This window comes from Otolemur garnettii, unplaced genomic scaffold (assembly GCF_000181295.1).
Source record: "Otolemur garnettii isolate 467f Iridium unplaced genomic scaffold, OtoGar3 scaffold00019, whole genome shotgun sequence".
Lineage (NCBI taxonomy): Eukaryota > Metazoa > Chordata > Mammalia > Primates > Galagidae > Otolemur > Otolemur garnettii.
The window spans coordinates 7,499,059-7,522,415 of record NW_003852414.1 but is presented as its reverse complement, the minus strand read 5'-3'; the positions used below and the strand labels follow the sequence as shown (position 1 = coordinate 7,522,415).

At 38.8% G+C, this 23,357-nt stretch overlaps 1 protein-coding gene across 1 annotated transcript in view; it reads right to left on the bottom strand.

Annotated features, from left to right (window-relative positions):
* Positions 1–23,357, bottom strand: part of MPP7 (membrane palmitoylated protein 7) — a 129,488-nt gene that overhangs the window by 41,718 nt on the left and 64,413 nt on the right. The window lies entirely within an intron of this gene.

The window sequence follows — 23,357 nt, the reverse complement described above, 5'->3', positions numbered from 1 at the left end:
TTTTCCAATTTCAGTAAAATAATGACTGACGTGTCAGTATACCTTAGGTAAGACTGAGCTTCAATTCGGAGAGCAAATTCTAAGTCAGGAACAGGGAGGGGGTTAACAATGTTTTGCCGTCAGATCTTACTTGGGTCTCTTATTGAAAAAGAGACCAAGAAAGCGTGACCTGGAATCGAAAGGAAGCAGAGGGTTCTTTTAGATAAATGCGAACCTATTTAATTTCAGTTCGTTTTCATTGCAGACGTGTTAGCAGGGACGGGCTTTTCAAAAGAAGAGAAGGGGGTGGGGGAAGAGAACATTCACGAGGCATTTAGAGCAAGGGAACGGTTTTGCACAAAATATGCTTTTTCCTTATATTTCACGTTTTCGTAATTTATAATTGGCTCAATGTTTTTATGGACAGGCTTTTTCCAGAAAGCTTACCCGCAGCTGCTAGAGATTTGTGTTTTTGAAAAGAACAGCACGTTTACTTTATTACAATAGGAAAGTGACTGCAGAGGGAGACAGCAGCTGCAGGTCAGCCCCCAATCGCAGATGCTGCTTATCTAATATTTTCCAGTAGATACAAATTTATGATGACTTGTTAATTTATCATTTAATTTACAGCTCTGTTTGAAGTAAAAAAAAAAGTTTTAACTATAAAGGCAGAGATTTCAGTTGCCTGTGTGTTTCTTACTCCAAGAAGACTGTGGCGAACATACTTTTATTCTGGGTCACTGGTGGTTTCATTGGGACAAATTGCTAGAAGCGACACAGATCGTGTTCAGACGCTTCCCAGATCAGTTAATAACAACGTCCATTTCTACTGGCGCTAAGTACAATGGCTCATTTTGCCAGTCTCTCACAACAAGGACTTCTAATTCCTTCTTTAAAATTGTTAGTGTGTCTATCACGGTTATGTCAACTGTTAGTGGGGACAAACTGTTTTTTGTTTTGTTTTGTTGAGACAGAGCCTCATTTTCTTGTCCAGGCTAGAGTGCCATGGCATCATCGTAGGTCACAGCAACCTCAAACTCCTGGGCTCAAGCCATCCTCCTGCCTCAGTTTTTCTAATTTTAATAGAGATGGGATCTCGCTCTTGCTCAGGCTGGTCTTGAACGCCAGAGCTCAAGCAGTCCATCTGCCTCAGACTCCCAGAATGCTAGGATCACGGGTGTGAGCCACTGCGCCTGGCCGGGTTGAGTGTTTTTCATATTTATTACTCACTTACATTTCTCATTTCTTCAGGGAATTAACACATTTTGATCACGTCTTGATTAAGGTCTTCATAAATATACACATGTATCTTTTAATAAGATCATGACCCCTATTGTTAGAAAGACTTGTAAAGTTTTTCAACTTTTTCAATTTTCTTTTTATCATGAAGAAATTTAAAATATTTATGTGTTGGAAACTGTAAATTTCTTTTCTCTGTTTTATGATTTTCTTTTTTTCTTTTTATTTTTTTTGCAGTTTTTGGCCGGGGCTGGGTCTGAACCTGCCACCTCCGACATATGGGGCTGGCCCTTACCCCTTTGAGCCACAGGCGCCACCCTGTTTTTATGATTTTCTTATCCTCAGGTCTGATAACTATTCACCTATGTGTTCTTAAGTTTTCAAAAACAGGTTGCACAGTTTTATACTTAATTTTGTTTATCCCATCTGGAATTACTCAGATCTAATCATGAGATCAAGCTTGTGAAGTGTGGCTGTGACTTTATATTTTTCTAAATGATTAGCCAGTGGTCCCTGAAATACTTAATGAACAATCCTTTTACTACTTTGTGTTTTCACATATGTTCTACTCACGTACTGGATTGTATATTATGTCAGAAAAAGGTAATTCACAGTCTGAATTTAGCTCATTCTCTTATTAATCATATTAATACCAAAACAACACATAACTGGGGGTGAGAGTTAATATTTATTGAGCACTTACTAGGCAATAAGCACTATTTGAAATGCCGCATGTAGATTAATTTATTTTATGCTCACAGCAACTCTGTAAGTTAGGAATAACGAACCATGTATTTCATCACAAAATCCCCAAACTGCAGATGTTGGCATGGATATGGAGAGAAGGGAACACTTCCACACTGCCTGTGGGACTGCAAACTAATATAGCCTTTTTGGAAAGAAGAAGGGAGAATTCCCAAGGAAGTAAAAGTTGACCTACCATTTGATCCCACAATTCCATTACTAGGTATCTATCCAAATGAACGAAAAGCATTTTACAATAAAGACATTTGCATTACCTGGATGGAGCTGGAACGTATTCTTCTTAGTAAAGTATTTCAAGAATGGGGGGAAAAGTATCCAATATACTCAATACTATTATGAAACCAATATATAATTTCTTACACATTCATATGAATGATAAAACACAAATATAGTCCAGCAAAAGGAAGGGACGAGGAGGGAGAAAGCGGGGGAGAGCGAGTGGAGGGAGGAGGGAGGGCATGTGGTGGGATCTCACCTAATGCGCACAATACAAGGGTACATTTCAAAACAACTAAGAGTAAGTTATTAATGTTTTACCATAAAAAAGAAGTAAGTGAGGTGATGGTTATGTTAATTAGTTTGATTTAAGCATTCCACATTGTATATCAAATCATCACATGCACCCCATAAATGCATACAGTTATGACTTAATAAAAAACTAAATTAAAAAACCCAAACAAACCATTTGTTTATTTAGACCTTTCAATGTAATAAAAAATGATCGCCAAGGCTTTGGCTCATTATTAAATGATGAAACAAAGTCAAGGAGAGACTTTGAAATTCTACCCTACATACATAGATGCATAGTAGATAAAATGATGACCCTTCTCTTACATTATGAAATAATTTAATAAAACAATTATCAAAGAGAAGCAGCAGTTTAATTTAGGGATCATAATACAAGCTTTTTTTTTTTCGTGGAAGAAGACCTTTTTCAAATATAATTAAGTACATTTTTATACCCCTCTATCTTCAAGGTGATGTGTAAAATAAAGAAAACATATAAGAAATGTCACTGGCCTCAAGAAGCTCCCAGCTGCTAGGAAACACAAAGCTTATTCTCAAATATTTAAAATCGAAGGTGTTTTCACAACCTGGGATCGTGCCTAGAAACTAAGATTTTTTGCAAGTTTTCCAACCAGTCTGATTTGACTTTGTTTTTTCTCTTAAGTAAAAGATGAAACTCAGGCAGTTGTCATTTTAATTTGTTCATTTCAAAGCTATTGAAAAGCACTACCCTCCATTTGTATAATAGTATTCCTCAAAAGAATATTAATTTACTGCTCAGATAATTAACACTCATTTGTTATTAAAATAAGTTTCACATTGTAGATAAGTATTACATCTATCCTGTAACTTCGAGTGTTATGGATATTTTCCGTTGTAAAAAAGAAATACTTGGAAGCAACCAAGATACACAGAAGTATAAAAACGACTGATTAAATTATGAAACACCTTCTCAAATAAATGGGGTTGAAACCATTAAAATTTTAATTATAAAACTACACGGCACCACAGAAATGTATTTAATATAATAAATGCTAAAAACTGGATATCAACCATACTTTCAGTATGAGTTTTGCTTTTGTTACTAGTATAAAAATTGGTCTGGATGTGGAAATATAGAAAAATTGTGTAAAGAAGATAATGGCTGTATTAGGCAGGGTGAGCTGCAGGTCTTTATTTATTCTATTCTTCAAACTTTCTACAATGTTATATAATTTGAAAAATAAAACACAAACATACAGACTTCATAAACACAAACAATCAAACACATTTTGGTTATGTCTCAGAGGCAGGTTCTAATCTTCTATATTTTTAAGTGATTATGAGAATAGATCAAGTTTTTATATTCATAATAGTTAGGAATAGCCAATAAATGCAAATATAAAGAAATCAATACAGCAAAAACAATGGAAAAGTATCAGAAATGAGAATATCGGATAAGAATTAAAGATCAAGGATCCAGAAAGATAGGGAGTGATATCCTCACCTATAAGAGATAACGTTAAAAAAAGAAGAGTGCTCAGGGTTTAGAAACTTAACAACCAAACCACTAAAACCTATAAGAAATCTTTTTTAAAATTATAAATTATCCCATTCTTTGGCTCCCATAAATAACTTCGATGTAAACTTATAATACAAAATACATAATTTTAATTATATCATTTTTTATAACCTTTCCATTTTTAAGATGGCAGTTTACAAAACAGATGTAATCATTTGATGAACAAATATGTTTGTTAACACAAAAGGCCTGCAAGAGTCACAGTCACTCGCCACACTTACAGCCTTAGTAATCATACAGCTACAAAGACGTGAGATCTGGCTTTCTGCTAACCCAAAGAAAATAAAACTCGGAGGTTATTGCCCATAATTTTTCAGATGGGACACTTTCAATCTTTGATTACATTTCTTTTACATAAACATCCTAATCTAACAACATCAGATAATATGCATTTCTAATATTTAAATAAGCTTCTAATTTTTTAAATTTTATACATGTTTGTAGTATAAAATTCACCTTTGAATCTTTCAGCTCATCTCAAAATAAAAACGAAAACACAACCCCAAAGTAGCTAATGGAAGGATGGAGGCTAGTGTATCAATTTACAATTTCCAAAGAAAAAATTTACTTAGGTCTTAAAAAGTTTTTCTGATACCACCGACTATTTTCAAAGCACAGCACAGCATCATCATAAAAAAAGAAAAAGAGAGAGAGAGAGAGAACAACCATCTGAGAATTTAATTTTCTGCCCCTCAGCTAATGAAGAAATGAATGCTTCTGCTTTCAAAACCATAAAAATATATAGTATCGAACACATACAATTTCAGACAAAAATATGGTTCTGAACAGACGGGAAAATTGGATCTGAAATTTCAATATATTTTTTTGAAGTTGAGTCCGTACAACCTAAAATTCTCCAAGCAGGAATGGTTTCTTTCTGTCAGAAAAAAATATTTCCAAGTAGTATTCCAGACACATTGAGATACTGCAGAGTTCTTTCGGACTCAGGAATGAACCTGTGTCACTTTGGAAAGCACGCCTCGGCATGGTCTCTTTGCATAAATTTTATGTTTTAGAAAAATATTAAGGCAGTGTATTTTGACATAGCTGCACTTCACCGACATGACGTAACGTTCTTTAATGAAATGATTGAACATTGGAACAAACAGAAATTCGTACTAGATTTAGGCAACGCAACTTAATGAGGATTAATGGTGGTTCGACACAGAAGAATGATTAGAAATCAACGGTATTATGAAAAACACACTGTAAAGACCAATAAGCAATACTATTTAAAAGAAATAACACCAAATGGACCGTTTTGTGTTTGGTTAACTTTACGGTAAACCCTTTAGTTAGACAGAAAGAACAGTCTTGACTGACCTAAGTCCCCAAACTGATCTCGTTTTAAAAGAATGTATGAAGTTCTCCAGGGCAAGGGCAGAAGGGGAGAAAAACTGATTTTTCAGGAGACCATTTGCAAGAAAGTACGTTAGAAAAAAGATGCACGATCAGCAGCGCATTGTGTGCTGATTAGAACAAGCTTTCTATCACAATTTAACCAGAGGAAAACGTTCTGAAATTCTTACAGATGTTTAAAGAATTACGCTCTGTATGTTTTGTACTGCAGGAGGAAAAAGGAGAATCTTTAAAGCTAACTATCCGACCCTCAGAAGTAATTACACTCTAGAAGCTAACACCAAAACCTGCGAACTCCTACACTAGCCACCAAAGATAAATGTAATTAGCAAGAGCTGACAGGAGGAAATTACTCCTAATAATTCATATACATGCCTATACTATGCACAGATGTAAAATAAGTGGTTTGATAAGCCGAATATTGAAGGCAGCCTCTGACTTATGGGGATTTGACTTTAAAAGATGTCATTAATATTTACAGCATATTATCAACTTACGTTCACATTATTATTACAAAATTTTACACAAACTACATAAAACTTAAAATGCCTTGTCAGTTGGCTTTTTCCTTCCTTCCAATACCAAAAGCCAAACTCCTTTCACTGATAGATACACTGACCTCTAAGAAATGAGGTATGTTACTAAGAAATGAGGTATGTCACTAAGCGTCACACCACACAGTGTCCATTAATAGCAAAGATAGACTGTATAATATATAAATATATATAATATGGTTTGAAAGTATAATTCTCATTAAAAACTGACATTAAAGCTGAGAGCGTCATAATGTTATTTCCTTCAAAATTATCAATTTAGATCATTTTGATGTGAAATATATTTTTCAAAAATGTAACCTATTATCAAGTCAGGGCAACTTACATAGGTTATTTTGTGCACGACTTTATGCACTTGGAAGAAAGTGAATAATAATCAAATGTCTTTGCTGAGATGCTGGCTTGATTTAGATCAATAGTGGTCAGGACCCTATAAGGGGCTTGGTCAGGGGCAGTCCCACTGGTGGTCCCAGGATATAGTCTGTCTGTAGGATCCATCACCTTTTGCCTTTTCCATCTGTGGACTCAGGAGACACAAGGCATGTAAACTGGAGCTGGGCAAGGGGCAGGTGCTAAAATAAGCCCTGGACTCCAGTTCTTCTAGGTAATCCTTGCAAAAGCTCTTGAGAAGGCCAAACTTCTAGGATCCCCCTTGGCTGTTGTCCTGGAACCAATAAATGTGCATGGGCCAAGGATGAATATTGACCCGTCCTGTGCACAAGGGTTTTCTTTAAAACCAATGGAATTACACCGTACCTGGGAAAGCAGTGGTACCTGCTGGGATGTGACGTATCCCCGAATACTATGATCTCGTGGTGAGGAACAAAAATGTTACAAACCCATTCCATTTCGTTGACTTAAACCATTTACGTTACTTTTTTCTGATGTGAAAGATGCATCAAATCTCTAAAAAGAAAATGCCTCCTGAGTATAATAATTACCATCGATAGCGAGAGCATGCCAAAAAAATAAATACACAGTTTAAGGAAGGAAAACACTGTATTAAAATTGTAATACTCAAGTCATGTTTGATTCCTGCAATTACAGGAGATACGAGATAAAATATACACGATAACCAATGTTATCGGTATATATGAAGTATTATAATTTTAATATACTATTTTCCTTTCTTAAAATGTATATGCCTTTTTTGGGCATCCTTTGTATAGTATTTAAGGTATTACAGGAGAATATGATGGCTAATTTTATGTTATTATTATTTTTTTCTAGAGATGGAGTCTCACTTTGTCACTCTTGGTAGAGTGCCCTGGCGTCATAGCTCATAGTGACCTCCAGCTCTTGGGCTTAAGGTGATTCTCCTGCCTCCTAAGTGGCTGGCACTACAGGCGCCCACCACAACACCCGGCTATTTTTTTGTTGCAGTTTTGGCCAGGGCTGGGTTTGAACCCGCCAACCCTCATATGGGGCCGGCGCTCTACCCACTGAGCCACAGGCTCCGCCCATCATGGTTAATATGTGTCAACTTGGCTAGGGCTCAGATACTTGGTCAGACATTATTCTGGATGTTTCTATGTTTTGGATGAGAATTACATTTAAATTGGTGGACTGTGAGTGAAGCAGACGACCACCCAATCAGTTGAAGTTTTTAACAGAAAAAGGACGGAGCTCTCTTGAACAAGAAGGGACTCTACCAGTGGACTGCCTAGAAATCCTTTCTTCAGGTTGAAGAAGTTGCCTTCCATTCTGGGTTTGTGAAGTTGTATCATGGAAAGATGTTGGATTTTGTCAAATGCTTCTCAATCCAACCAACCTTTCAAAACTGCTCAGCAAGGTTGCCAATAACCTCTTTTTGTTCTTCTCTTTTCTGCGTCTAGACTCACTTCTCTGGTGATCTCACCAGCCCGCTCCCTGGCTTTACGTATGCTCCAACATTGACCTCTCCCAAATCGATGGCCTGAACTCAAGGGCACCTGCTCATCTGCCTTTTGACTCTTCATCTCAGTACATCTCAGACAGGATCCCTGAACTTTCCTCATGCCAACCCCTTCCTGCTGTCTTTCCCATCTCAGCAAATAATAACTCCATCATTGCAGTTTCTAAGTTCAAAAACAATATCCTCATCCTTGATTCTCCAATTAGTGAGAAAATCCTCTCAGTTGCCCCTTTAAAATGCAGTGGCACCTCCAGAACTGACCACCTCCCTACACCAACCACTTCCTCAAGTTGACCTAATTCCCACAGACCGGACATGCACCACATGTACGTATCAGCACAGTAGGCCTAGTTCCTTGTGTTGGCCACCTCCACATGTTGCCCAGTCTTACAATCCCTTGGGTGGCCAACTTACAGAGGTCCCACTGGATATCCAGAATCAGATGTCTTCTCACCACCTCCTGTGGGGACATCCTGGTTCCAATCCATCAGTTCCTGCCTGAATTGCTAGAGCAGCTTGTCCTTTTGCCCTTGGTCTCTTATGTTTGTTTCACCATCAACAGATCAGCCAGCATGACGCTTACAAATGCAAGGCTGGAGGGAGTGGGACTGCGGTGTTCCCACTTAATGAGCACAATGTAAGGGCGGGCGTAGGGCACACCTTGTGGGTGCGGGATACAACTATGAGAGGGACTCTACTAACAAATGCAAATGCTGTAACCTAGTTGTTTGTACCTACACAATAACCTGAAATTTAAAATATATATATACATGGCTGGAAATGGAGACAGAGTCTCACTATGTCACCTTCGGTAAAGTACCATGGCGTCACGGCCCACAGCAACCTCAAACTCCTGGGCTTAAGCAATTCTCCTGCCTCAGCCTCCCAAGTAGCTGGGACTACAGGCCCTACCACAACTCCTGGCTATTTTTTTGTTGTTGTTATTGTTGCCATTGTTGTTTAGCAGGCCCAGGCTGGGTTCAAACCCATCAGCCCTGATGCATGTGGTTGGTACCCTAACAACTGACCTACGGGCTAAGCCAAATATATATATATATATATATATATATATATAACCAGAAACAACATTATATAACACAAAAGTTATATTCTGTAAATGCCATAACAGCTAAAGTAGCTGCCTCTTGAGGGAGGACATGGGGGAGGAAGAGGAAGGAGGCTGCCAACCTTACAGTACCACTGAGGACACACAAATTATTAAACCGGGTCCTGTGAGACTGTCGACTTCCTATTGCTTTTTTAGACTGACATAAGGACAATCTCTTATAGAACACCCTTATTACTTCAATACAAATGTCAAATTTTACATTATTATAAACAATGTGGGCGAGGGGACTGCAAAACAAAGTTCAGGTGACAGGAAGAAAATGACGCGTGGATTTGGCTAAAAAAGTAAAAAAGTAAAATACCTATTTGCTGTGAAATTTGGCACGGGAAAAAGTTAAACACAACCAAATGACCCAAAGGAAATTTGGGCAAAAGGGAAGGGGTTAACTCATAACACGGGGAAAGCTCGCCAAATTAACAGAAAATTCATAGCAAGGCCAACAGAGCAGAGGGGCAAAGATACAGTTCCTTAAGGGGGGAGTAAAGGAAAGAAAAACTACTAAAAGTCACAAGTTTTGCCCTAAGTCACAGCATACTTTGATGATATGCTAAATATATAATTTCACCATAAATCAGTTTTGCCATTTATGTTAGCATGTTGTTTTTAGAAACATTTTAGCTTGTTAAGATCTGTAGGCATTTTGAGGATTGGGTTTTTAGGTAAAAACAATTCTATATGACAGTCAATTTGCTCAATTTATTTGGAACAAAGTAACTCTTTACCTTTTTTTTTTTTTTTTAAGACAGAATCCCACTCTGTCACCCTGGGTAGATTGCCATAGTGTGTAGCTCACAGCAACCTCAAACTCTTGGGGGCTCAAGTGATCTATCTTCTTGCCTCAGCTTCCCGATTAGCTGGGGTGACAGGTACCTATCACAGTGCCTGGCTAGTTTTCCTATTTTTAATAGAGACGAGGGTCTCACTCTTGCTCAGGCTGGTCTCGAACTCCTGAGCTCAAGCAATCCATAGACCTCGGCCTCTCAGAGTGCTAGGATTACAGGCGTGAGCCACCATGCTCAGCAATAATATTTTTTTTTTAAAAAAGAAGGACTATGATCAAACTTGTTAAAAGCATACAAAAGAACCACCATCAAATCTGTGGTCATTAGTGGAAGCATTTATTTAAAAGAAGAAACTTTTATCAGGAACACTGTGGAGGGACATAATAGTTTTTTTAAATAAAGCCTTTGTATTAATGCCCCTCTTGTCAGGTACCTTCCCAGATCCCCTTATTTCAGCGGTATCTAGAGAAACTTCAGGTGCGTAAGATTAGGCTCGTTTCTTGTTGCACACATGTTAAAACAAGTAATTAAACCAGGAACAAATGATGTCATGATGCCCGAGCATTAAAACACATTGTCCACACTTTTCCTTTGCCACAGTAAAGTACAGAAAGGAAACTATTGTTTCTAAGACCAGGAGGTGAATGGAGTAATAGCTGCACTCCACAATCAGGGCTTGCAAATTTAAAAGCCCATCAATGCCAGATAAGAAGAACAATCTTAAATTGCTTTCTGCCAACGGTAACTTATTTTGTAGAACATTCAGCCCTTGAAGAAATACACAGTCCCATTTTTCTTGAAATGCTCTTGAGTTACTTTTACTTCCCCCAGGTTGAGAATATGGATACAGAGAAATGCTTTGCTATTGTAACACAAACACAAGCACACCTCTCAAGAGAATGTTAACTGATACTCTGCCTCTAAACTGGCAGGGACCATGCTGTCCTGGAGAGAGCTCTCCATTTACACAGTTGTTGTAACTCATCTCCAGCTAATTAACATCGGGAAATGAAGGCCTAGTTTGGTCAAATTTTGTTTTGCCAAAGGAGGCAGAAATTTTTATATGAAATTTCTAATTTGTGGATCTAACAACAAAAATACCTTTGCCTAAATACAGCCTGAGGACTGTCTGTGAGCCACTAGTTTGATATGAATTATTACACAGCTAATAGTATCCCCATTCTACCTAGACGGTCTCCTATTTTCATCTGTAACTGGCTAACAGAGAACGATCTCTTGCAAGTACAAAACTTTCTGCCTTTTCCAAAGAAATAGTTTTGCTGGGTCATGAGACGTCTGTCCACTCCTAATGACAACTTCTTTTATCTAACACGCTCCCGGAGTCTTAATTCCATCCAATCTAGTCTTATTTGAGCTTTGTTCTACTAATTACTTCCTACCTCAGATGCACAACCCTTTCTCAGTGGCTCCATCATCTCTGTCTACAAAAAATGATTGTCTTACTCTTTCCTAATAAAATACTCCCACCCTCAACTATAAGACACACCTTGAACTCAAATCCCTATCGTTCTTCCACTGGCAACTTACTCCCAGACACCTTGCAATTTTGCTTCCAGTAGAATTTTTTCTCAGGTGTTACCTGTGTCTCTGAGTTGCCAGATCTGATGGCATTTTATCAGAACTCGTTTTGTTGAAGCCCTCTAAAGCCCATGCAGCTGATCACCCCTTAAAGTTCACACTTCAGTTTATACCTAATGATTAGATATGCATTTTACAAACCCCTAAGTACCACAAGAGAGACACAGATTAAAAACCCATTTCTTTGTTCTTTGTATCAAATTTAACACAAAGAATAACATTGAGGGCAAAAGTCAAAGTGTAACAAATGTATAAATTACCTAGCCTGACTTGTATGATCTCACATTACAGAGCACAAAACTGAGTTTCCAGCCCAGCTCAACACGCCCTGTGCTCTGCCACATCCCTTTCCTTCCAGGCCTGGACTGCCTCAGGCTGAGCTGATCAATTCCTCTCTGAATCACAGCATTTTCTATGCCACCCATCAGACAGTGCTCGTGCCATTGGATGTGTGCGTTCCTACCTTCTAATTGGCTGGGATAAGCTCATAACACTGGGGGAGTAGGTACCTCCCTCCCTGTGTTTGAGACAAGTGCAAGCAGGTGGCAATGGCCATCCAGCTCTTACATCCCTTACACGCAAGCTCTCACGTAGTTTCCTTCCACATTGACCTTGGCATGCAGTGATGTCGGCCAATGGGATATTAGCAGATATGATATAGGTAGTGCCTTAAAGAGCATTTACATACTGGAGATTGTTCTCCCTTGCTGCTCTCTGGAACCCTGAGGCCACTACACAGGCTAGCTTCGTGGAGGGTGAAAGACTACTAAAAACAGAAACAAGTTCACCTACCTGAGCCTGCCCAGATCAGCTAGACCCCAGCCAAGACACCAGACCACAGGGATGCACCGAGCTGACCCAGGCCCACAGACAACGTGCTCCTGACCACAGAATTGTGAGAATAAATGTTCACATGCTTGCTGTGTTAAGTCATTAAAGTGTCCAGGGATTTAAGGGGAGGTATTAATTTATATAGAGTATTTGGCACACTCTGTTTCAGGCATCCTCAAACTATGGCCCGTGGGCCACATGCAGCCCACCTAGGACATTTATCCAGCCCGCCGGGTGTTTTTCCCACCCCCGCCTATCCTGCTTAGCAGCTGACTCATCCTGGGGCCTACAGTCTGGCTCTTCAATGGTCTGAGGACAGTGAGCTGGCCCCCTGTTTAAAAAGTTTGAGGACCCCTGCTGAAATGAGTAAAGCATTACAGGCAGCCCGAGTTACAAACATCTGACTTACAGACAACTTGTGCTTACAAATGGAGTCTATTACAGGTAGTAAGTAAATGTTCCCATTCCAACTTGCCTACAAATTCAACTTAAGAACAAACCTACAGAACCTATCTTGTTGGTAACCTGGGGCCGGCCTGGGAAAAAATTTTCAAAACTCACTCATCATCCAATTCTTCCTTGGTAGATTTTCTCTAGCCTAGAAATTGAAATATTCCTAGATTTTCTGATTTGTCTTGTAAAATGATAAAAACCAAAGGGCAGCAATCGTACCAGGTAGAGAGTAAGCGTTGCACCTACAGCAATGCAGACGTGAGTCCAGGATGCACCATTTAGTATCTGCAGGTCCTTAGGAAAATACTGCAGACTTTCCTAATCTCACAGTAATAGAGAAAATACATATTAAAGAACCAATCTGGAACATATCTTCAATAACTAGGAGATACTATCACCCTGTACGTAAATATTAATCTTTAAAAAAGGACGTTTAAGTATCTCTAAAAATGTGTTTCTACAGTATAATCTCCCAGTCCTAAAAACAGAGGACTTGTCAGGATGCCTGCAGACGGCAGAGATGAGAAGGGTCAGCAGTGAAATTTCGTTGAACGGTATTTGGACGCCTTTAACAATTTCTAGGTATTTTTGCTTTTGTTTATAACGCCCCTTGTCATCTCCAATACAGATTATAAAGTTCATCATAAGGGCTAATCGTATTTGAGGCTGTTTGGTCAATGGTTATTGGGAGCAGGGAGGTGATGGGAATATAAAGTCCTCAGAACACACCACTCAAAAAATTATCCGGGAGGAAAAAATTACTTAGAAGCTTTGAATAATTCGCAGTGAACCCTATAATTTAGAAAAGTCCAGAGACTGTAACTTGAATAAAATCACTTAAGGCCAATAAGATGCTTTTTCATCCTCTACCCAAAATTACATAATGGCTTATGGAGATGCAGCATCTGGAATGTTTCTGGAATATAATAACCCAAGCATGCTAGGAAGTCCTTTGTGTCCAGCCTGCTGAGCCTGTTTAATAGAAAGGCTCATGCCACCCCACTGAATTTCAGAGCACGCCAAGGCAAACAGACTCACTGGAGATAAAACAATGTCATGACTTCGAAGAAAGCAACGGAAAGAAAGAAATCCTCCTCCGTGACCGAGTGCTCACCTAGATAGGTCCCGCTGTAGTTACCAGCATAGCCATCATCTTCTGGATGAGGTGTAAAAGCGTACAGAACAAAGGCCAAGAAACAAAGCACAACAGTTAGAAGCCCAGCCACGGATGGAAAAAAAAAATAAACTACTTAAAATAATTATGTAAAGCACAGCATAGGACAGCCCTCACAGTGCCGCTCTTAAACATAAAACGTTTGTTTTATATTTAAGTTCAAGGTAGTATTTTGAAACATCATGCGGGGTTTTTTTCTTTTTTTTTCATAGGTCATGATGCAGTTCCAAGAACATTACAATATACTTGCCTACGGGGTTTATACTTTTGCAGTTAAGAACATTGTAGCCACTTGATCCCCTTTAAAGTAAATTCATTGCTGTAAATCAGACTCTTTGATAATAAGAGTCATTACATAAGAGTAAGGTCAAATGTAGCGCTTATTTTGGCTCACTGAATTAGACAGAAAGGCTAAGATTAAAATACATATGTCCTTTCTATTGATAAGAAGAGATTCATGTTGCAAAGGAATAAAGAAATAATATTGCTATTTTTATTTTTTTTCCCCAAGGAACAGATAAAAACATTTTAACATAAGCAATGGGCTGATATTTCTGGGAGTTAAACAAATCTTGGGCTATGCATATCTTAAAAAATAATTGAAGTATGTTTATCATTTTAGGCCTCTTTTTCCTGGAACTAATAGCATAGATAGAACAGGAATCAAATTGTTGAAAAGATCATGCCTCCATCCTTAAGCGAAAATAAGTCTGTCAATATATTAGAATAACACTGTTTTCTTCATTCACTTTCATTTTAGGCAATTGACAGAGATAAAAACATAATTTTCTATCTCGGAGTACCTTTGACATTTCTGCTATGTGAAGCCAACAGAAAAAAAATGACATTTCTTTCTACAGCAAAATCAAACCACACACAATTTTTGGTACTGTAATCCCATGATGAAAGTTTAGATGTACAATAGGGTACATTTATAAACTGCTCAATTAGGTTAGATGTACAATCGGGTACATTTATAAACTGCTCACTCCATTCAACTTAAACCTCCACATAGGTGCACTAAATAAAATTACTAGACTATGCATGGAAACTTGTATACATGTACCTTTAATTTCCTCTGAGAAGCACAAAGAAAACAAGAAAGGAAATGATTAAATGCGCAGAAGACACAATTAAAATAGGAAGATGTTGTAGCCAAGAAAAAAAAATCCACCTACCACACTCAACTGTTTCCTCATCTTAGAAAGGCCAAAAGAAAAACACAAATGTATTTTATTTTATTTTTTGATGATAAGCCATAGTTTCATGAAGCCATAATTATTTATAGGGTTCTCAAATGGTTACAATATAAAATCTATCATAAGGATTAGTAAAAGATACAAAGTAGAACATATTTTAATACTGGTACAATGGCAACAGCAGCTTTGCAAATGTTTATCTGTATGTTTCAAAATCATTAGTCAACAAATAGAATTTGTAAAAGACTACACTTCCGACTGCATCATGGTCTTGTTCTAAAAAGAATGCACACCCTTAAGTAGGAACAGCACAGTCCTCACACAGCTTATGAAATAAACCAAATGGGGAAAAAATAACCAGAAAAAGGTCTTTGGCATTTTTTAAAAATGATCCCTTCAATAATGGTATTACATTTATTTTCATAGGACAGTTCTGTTTGTAAAGCAATCTGTTCAACACATGGAGGAAATTTCATGATAAAAATGGTGAAAAAAGAAAGGATTTCAGAAACAACAAATTTTGTCCTTAAGATGTCTAAATATCCTGTAAATTTAACAATATTCTAACGATTAATGTATCACACATATCAAATGATTCTGGCAGAACCTTTATTTTCCATGTTATCAGAGGAAAGGCATTTAAAGAAGGAATCTTAAACCATTCCTAAATCATTAATTATTAATAGACAACAATTTTAAAGTTAAGTATCACTTAGGAGACTCAGTTAAGAGTGGAGAAGTACTAGAAATGTAACAGGAGCAAACCTAACTATGAATCTGGGTAGAATATATTTTCACTGGGTGACCTTGTAGAGTGGACAGGAGTGATCAGAAGTTCTTAGCTTGGTTCTGTCTTTAACATACAGAATGGTGGCCAGAGACAACACTTCTGGGAAAGCGTACACTATTGTATTTTTACTTTGTGTGAGTTCTCAAACTGTGTTGGTCCTGTTTGGCCAGAATTAGCAAATATGACAAGCAAGTCATTATGATTCAGGCTCATGAATCCCCAAGCTGTGGGTGCATTTCTGTACATTTCTCAGTAGCTGTGTAATGTCTCAAATGAATTATTAGGAAACATAAATAAACCAAGGGATGTGGCTTAGCTTAAGTCAAGCATCTAGGCAGAGTCACCAAGAAACGTGAAATCTCAGATGCTCCGCTACAAAGCAGATTATCAAATGCAGAGGCGATTTTTTTGATGGGAATAATAGAACAGATTGAATACTGCACCCTTGTTAAAGATTCAGTGTCCTGGAAATGAAACGATAAAAGCCATGTCTTAAAACCAAAATATTAAAATGCCAATGCCAATCCATGATATCTGTAATTTACATTATGGATAATACACGTATGTTCTCGTGTGTGTGTGTGGATATTCAGAATATCCATAATTTATATTATGGATAGTACATGTAGGTCATGGATATGCTAAGTAAATTTACAAAAGAATAATTCTCTGTACAATTCTTAAGTAGGAAGAGAGTAATGTATTTTTAGCATGCTAAACTACACACATATCCAGTAGGAATATCATGCTTAGTGGATATCCCGTAGGAAAAAGAAATGAGCCAAGTTTTGGTAGTCTTACCAGTTTGAACAAAGAGAAAAAAATATATATAAAATGCTGATCCAGAAGAGAGCTGGGATAACTGCATGATTATTACTTTGCGGAAGACACTGTTCTAGGCACAAACTTCCTTAATTTTCCAACAACTCTATGAGGCCAGCCCTATTATCCCCATTTTACAGATGGGAAAGAAATCTGAGTGAATTCTTATAATTTTATGTTCCTCTAGCATCCACTGTGAATCTAGCTTGACTTTCTTGTTCTAGGAGCAGGGCTCAGGCACCCTTGACACAAGTTCCCAGCTCTGTCTCCTCCCAGTTCCTCACGGTGGTAGATTCGAACATCCGCTCATGCAACTGCGGGCTGGTGACCACCTTCCTATGGGACATACAGCCCACTGGACTCACACCAACCCCACACCCCACACGGACCTCACAGATACGATGCCATAGTGATCACTGCTCAGTCACAGCGGCACTCCATGATGCTCCTGCCCCCTTGTTCTAAACCCATGGATTAGAACTCCCCAAGGGAAAGCTACCTGGGTAACACCTGAACCCCAATAAAGGCTTGGCCCACAGGTACCCCTCTCTTTCTTGCTCTCTAGTCACTCACTGAGCGTGTGCCCCAGACAGCTCCCTACTTCTCGCTGGCCCTGCAGGGCGTGCTGCCCTCCTCTCCTGGGGCCTGTGAGTAACACACCACCCCTGTTATTTCCTGTGTGTGTTACACCACCCGTTATTTCCCGTGTGTGTTATTCACGTGTGTGTTACACCACCCCTGTTATTTCGAGGAGATGCCTCCTCTGTGTCTTACCTGACTGACCCACCTGTGCCTGACTGTTTTCCTCGTCAGGCTCTCCCAGAGAGTGGCTATCCTGGGAGGATAGGACACAAGTCAGACAAGAGCCACAAGGGCGTCTGCTGGTACAAATAAGTTGCTGTGAGAGGGACATCTCTGTCACAGGTGGACAGTTAGGCATTAAGCCTTCCAGCAGGATAGAGAAATTTCCCTTGAAAGTCCCACTGCCAAAAGCTAAGACCTTCCCCGAGAGTTTATAGCCACTGTCCAGAGAGAAAGTTTAAGTCCAAGTTATAAAGAAAAAAAAAAACAACTTGTATGTGGCAAATCCAGGATTAGGACCCACATACTGGCTTTGCAGTCTGTTTTTAATTCTATTGCCAGCCTATTGGCAGGCAATTGACAGGGTCTTGCTCTGTTGCCCAGGCTAGAGGGCAGTGGCATCATCACAGCTTACAGCAACCTCAAACTCCTGCACTCAACTGCCTGAGTAGCTGGGACTACAGGCACGTGCCACCACACCTGGCTAATTTTTCTATTTTGTGTGGAGACAGAGTCTCACTTTGTTGCCTAAACTGGCTGCAAACTTAGTTGGCTTCAAGTGATCCTCCTGCCTCAACCTCCCAAAGTGCTAGGATTACCGATGTGAACCACTGCACCCAGCCAGCCAAAATCACTTTTTGATTACTCAAGCCTCTGACTAGCAGTCTTCAGGGGAAAGGTCGAGGAACATGATGTTTCCTTCCAAATTTCCTGTTGGCCTGGCATCCCCTCCCACCACCCGTCCCCTCCCTGCAGCTTCAGCTCCCAAGTGAGTCTCTCCTGCCAGGGGCACCGGGTAGGGCCAGCTGCATTCCCCAGCGTTCCCAGGAGTCCACCGTCTGCTGCCTTCAAGCACATGAGAGCAGGAGACAAAAATTAGAAAAATCACAGAGGAGCGACCAAGGAGGTCTCCAAGAGACAAATGAGCTGTCTTCAGAGAGACTAGAAGGTCTCTTGCAAAGAGCACATGATGAGCCCTGCACAGCGGGCAGCAGTGAATGCCATTTCAGCTGGACGTCACTCTGAGGGGCACGTGACTCTCCTGGCAAGTGAGAAGCGGCATCTATACTGTCTGATATTCATGTGGACAAGGTCAAATCCCTACACTAGTAGCCACTTCACCCTCCTGCCCTGCAAGCTCTCCTAAAAGTCTGCAACAATCTATGACCACAGACCAGACCCCTAAGAGTTCATCAATTTTTTTTTTCTTTCTTTTTTTTTGGTTTGAAACAGAGTCTCACTCTTTCACCCTGGGGAGAGCGCTGTGACATCACACTTACAGCAACCTCAAACTCTTGGTGGTCCTCTTGCCTCAGCCTCCCTAATACCTGGGACTACAGGTGCCTGCCACCATGCCCAGCTAGTTTTTTCTAATTTTAGTAGAGACGAGGCCTCACTCTTGCTCAGGCTGGTCTGGAACTCCTGAGCTCAGGCGATCCACCTCAGCCTCCCAGACTGCTAGGATTACAAGTGTGAGCCACCATGCCCGGCCCATCAACTCTTTTTACTTGCATAATGTGGGGTCCTCACACAAATACAAGTGACAATATGACTTAGAACCCTTCATCTGGAAAGGTAGGAGCCTCTACCCTGATAGTGCGTCAGAAACATCTTCAGATGTGCAAGAACCACCCAGTGCATGGAGACTGAAACTGAGCAACAGCCCAGCTGGGCAGGAGACTGGATGGGAAATTTATAACTTACTCATCTACACCTCCACACAAACTCTGAACTCTGGCATCTTCTAAGTAGTATTAGTAAGTACTATGGAAAAAAATACTTATTTTTAAAAATCTCATGTGTTTCTGATTACACAAGACCTCACCAATATTAAGGAACCCTTTGACAAAAGTTTTAGACACACACACTTAATGTAACAACACGAGCAATCTATTGATTTCTAAGTTAACTTTATGTGTGAAAACTAACATGGCTTAAAGAATATAGGAGGAAGGAGTTTGCTCAACTTAAAAAGTTTTATTATGACAACTTATAGAGTCCCTTATGAGTTAATCTTAAATGGTCAGACCTTCCAATCTTCTGGTTCCATGTAGAGTCAACTCATGAGTCAATGTTTGAACTTTTTTTGTGGGCTGTTGTGATTATGAACCCACAAAATGCTTACCTTCAAATGAACTAGGTTACACCTTGTTTAAATGGGTTGTCGTTTGTATAAGTATTTTTTCTTCACTTACATATTAACAGTCACAACTAGTTAAAGCAAAATTTCAGAATAAAATATTTTGTTTTCTCCTTTCTGATATTTAAGAGGTCAAAAAAATGTACATTCTTATGGCTTTCACTACAAGATGTCTGTAAGAGCTACTTCTTTTTTTGTAAGAGCTATTTTGTAAAGGAAAAATTAGAAATTTTCATGTCCTTATACTTTGATAAGTAAAAAAGGAGACTTAAGAACTATAAATAAAAATCACTGTTAAATAATCTGTTGTAAAATTCACTGTATGAATGAGAGATTTTTCTCACTCCTTTCTGAAAGCCAAATATACTAGATTAAACATAAATTACACTGTATTATGTTAAAAGTTAAATTAATGTTTATGCTATTAGAAAGATAATTCTTAACTCATAGACTTTAATAGAAAGGAAACAAATATTTCAAATAAATTCCTAGTTCTTTCTTCAAAGTTACATAATATCGTATTGTTGTAGATATGGAACCAAACTATAAAAATAAGCTAGAAGCAGAAAATTAGCATGCTTTAAATTATATGCACACAAGAAATGCAAGCTGCCAAGTTTCTGTCTTAAAGAACTACCTCTAGAGGCTACGTGAGACAAGGATATATTTTTACTCATTTCCAGAACTGTTTAAGCTCGACCTTTTAGGTAACACTCTAAAAGTTGGTCATACCGAAGAGAATCTCCCAGGCCTCTAGGCTGCTCTTCTGTCTGCATTACTGAGACAAACCTATTACGTGGGAACCTATCATTAGATGATGGAGAGAGGGAAAAAGTTTCCTATCACAAACTGCTTTGTTGAATAAGCAATTCTCCCAAAGGTGGGGGGGGGGGAGTGGACGGAGGAAGAAGAGGAGGGGCAGAGTGGTCCCTGTATCAGGCTTGTTAAGATTTAGGAATGTTCTTGGTTTGAGTCCATGTTTTAGTTTGCGGGGTTTTTCATTTTTTGAGACAGTCTCACTCTGTTGCCGTGGCATCATCATAGCTCACAGCAACCTCAATCTCTTGGGCTCAGGCCATCCTCTTGCCTCAGCCTCCCCAGTAGCTGGGACTACAGGCACCTGCATGATGCCAGGCTAGTTTTTCTATTTTTAGGAGAGATGACTCTCGCTCTTGCTCAGGCTGGTCTACTCTTGAGCTCAAGTAGTACACTGGCCTTGGCCTCCCAGAGTGCTAGGATTATAGGTACGAGCCACAGGGCCTGGTCTTCACAAATTTTTAACTGTCAGAGGCAAATATTATTTTGTTTGAGAAGCCTTTTTCTGGGTTTGTATTAGTTTTTTTCTTTTCTTTCTTTCTTCTTCTTTTTTTTTTTTTTGATAGTCTTACTCTGTCACCCCAGTGCAATCACAGCTCACAGCCACCTCAAACTCCTGGATTCACATGACCCTCCAGGATCAGCCTCTAGAATAGCTGAGATTGCCGGTACACTCTACCACACCTGATTAATTTTTTAATTTTTTGTAGACACAGGGTCTTGCTTTGTTGTACAGGCTGGTCTCAAACTCTTGGGGCTGAAGGGATCCTCCCCAGAGGACTAGGGTTACAGGTGTACACTGCTGCACTCCAGCCAAGATATGCTGAGATTCTGAACAGGGGGAAATGCCCAAACATTAAAGATGACTAGGATCTACACTGAGTTTTGCATATGGATATTAGCTTTAAAGTCAACAAGAAGTTGTTATTATCATGGCTCCTGGTACTATTTCCCTTGGCGCCAGAGACTAGAGCTTTCACACCAGTGGTTCTCAACCTTCCTAAAGCTGCAGCCCTTTAATACAGTTCCTATGGCCCACAACCCACAGGTTGAGAACCACTGCTTTAGACAAATACAAATGCAAAAACAGTAAGATTGGGGGTTACCATTCTCTATTCACTTCTCTGTTGATACTAACTGAAACCCAATAGCTCCAGAACCACAGTCTATGAATGTTTCATCTATATACATACATATAATTATTATAAGTTAATTAATAATTCCCTTAGTGAAAAGAGATAACATGACTAACTTCGTTATCCCAAATCAATGCTTACAGTATCTTCCTAGGTTTTAAGTACACTTGAAAAAATTTAGTGGAGAAAATCTTTAGCACTGTGTTCTTCTGTAAATTTATAAATACCAATAGGACAGAATTAGACTTCTTTTAGAGATTTCACATTCAATCAGAACCTTTTCTTAAAATCTATCCGATAAATATTCAAAGTCATAAAAATAATTTTATGTCAATGTGCTGTTTTCCTTCGTAGCACTGTTCTATAATTTAGCAAAGGGCATGATGACATGAACTCCTTATTCCAGGAATCTAAGTACCAAAACTTGAAAGTCATGACTCAGATGACCTTTATAAGATTTAATTATACAAAGAATCATGAAAACATGGGTTAAAGCCCTTTTAAATGCCATCAAAATGTTCAGAATCAATACAGCAATTTCTGCATAACTCTTAGGTCTGTGCAACAACATTCAAGGAAATTTCAAAGACAATTTCAGTTCTTGAAAATAAAGACATAAGCTTGCTGTTAATTTTCACAGAAATACACTGTCTCTCTGAACAAGACCATCTTCACTACACACTAATGAATGAATTAGAAGAATCTTGAACAGATTTCTTTGAAAATAATACATCTTCCAGTGAATCAAAATCTATTTTTTAAAAAAAGGGGGAAAGAAAAGAAAAGAAGAGAGAGAGAAATGAAGGAAGACCAACAAAATATTTTTTGAACGGTACTCAAGAGGCAGAAAAAGCAAAAATCAGTAAAATGAGGACATTTCAGCAAAGGTAAATCCTGGAATCAATATTTCTCAGATTCAAATATTTAAGAATGAACATAAAAATAAACTATGCAAATCAACAAACAGAATGACTCTTCTACACACATGCATGTACACACAACACGCACACACACAATATGCACACACATCTACTACATCCTCTCACTTTCACACACACCTACACTGAAACCAGTTTGGGAGAGCCGCTGAAAAACAATCTATTCCTTTTGGATAGCTCTTTAAAGAAACACACATACATTTATCAAAAATTTTTAAAAAATAAAAATTTACTTATTGATTTATTTGTTTTGAGACAGAGTCTTACTCTATTGCCCTAGGTGAGTGCTGTGGCATCATAGCTCACAGCAACCTCAAACTCTTGGGCTCAAGCAATTCTCTTGCCTCAGCCTCTCAGTAGCTGGGACTACAGGGACCTGCCACAGTGCCTACCTAGGTTCTCTATTATTTAGTAGAGACGGGGTCTTGTTCTCACTTCCGGCCTCCCAGAATGCTAGGATTACAGGTGTGAGCCACCATGCCTGGCCTAACATTTCATTATTATATGGGGTGTCCACAAAGTTTGTGTGTAATTTAAAATAGTCTGTATAAAACTATGTAAGTTTCTAGTTGCCTATCATTCAAATTTGAGTATAAAATTTAGATAGTAAATCAAATATATTTCTTCTTTAACTTATAAATACTTTATCCCACATACACCACATATATTAGAAATGTGTAATTTAAATATCCCTCAGAGAGCAAGTCAGGAGATGCCTCAAAGTTCCTTTCAGCTGAACGAGTTGGCTGGTGAAAAAGTCACCGTGCTTAAAAACAATGTGATGTTCTCATGAAACTTTTAAGCTTTCTGATGTCATGAGACGTGTGGCATTCTACGACACATGTTTCTTCCCTTGTGCCCAACTTGATGTAGCAAAAACAAGCAGGCT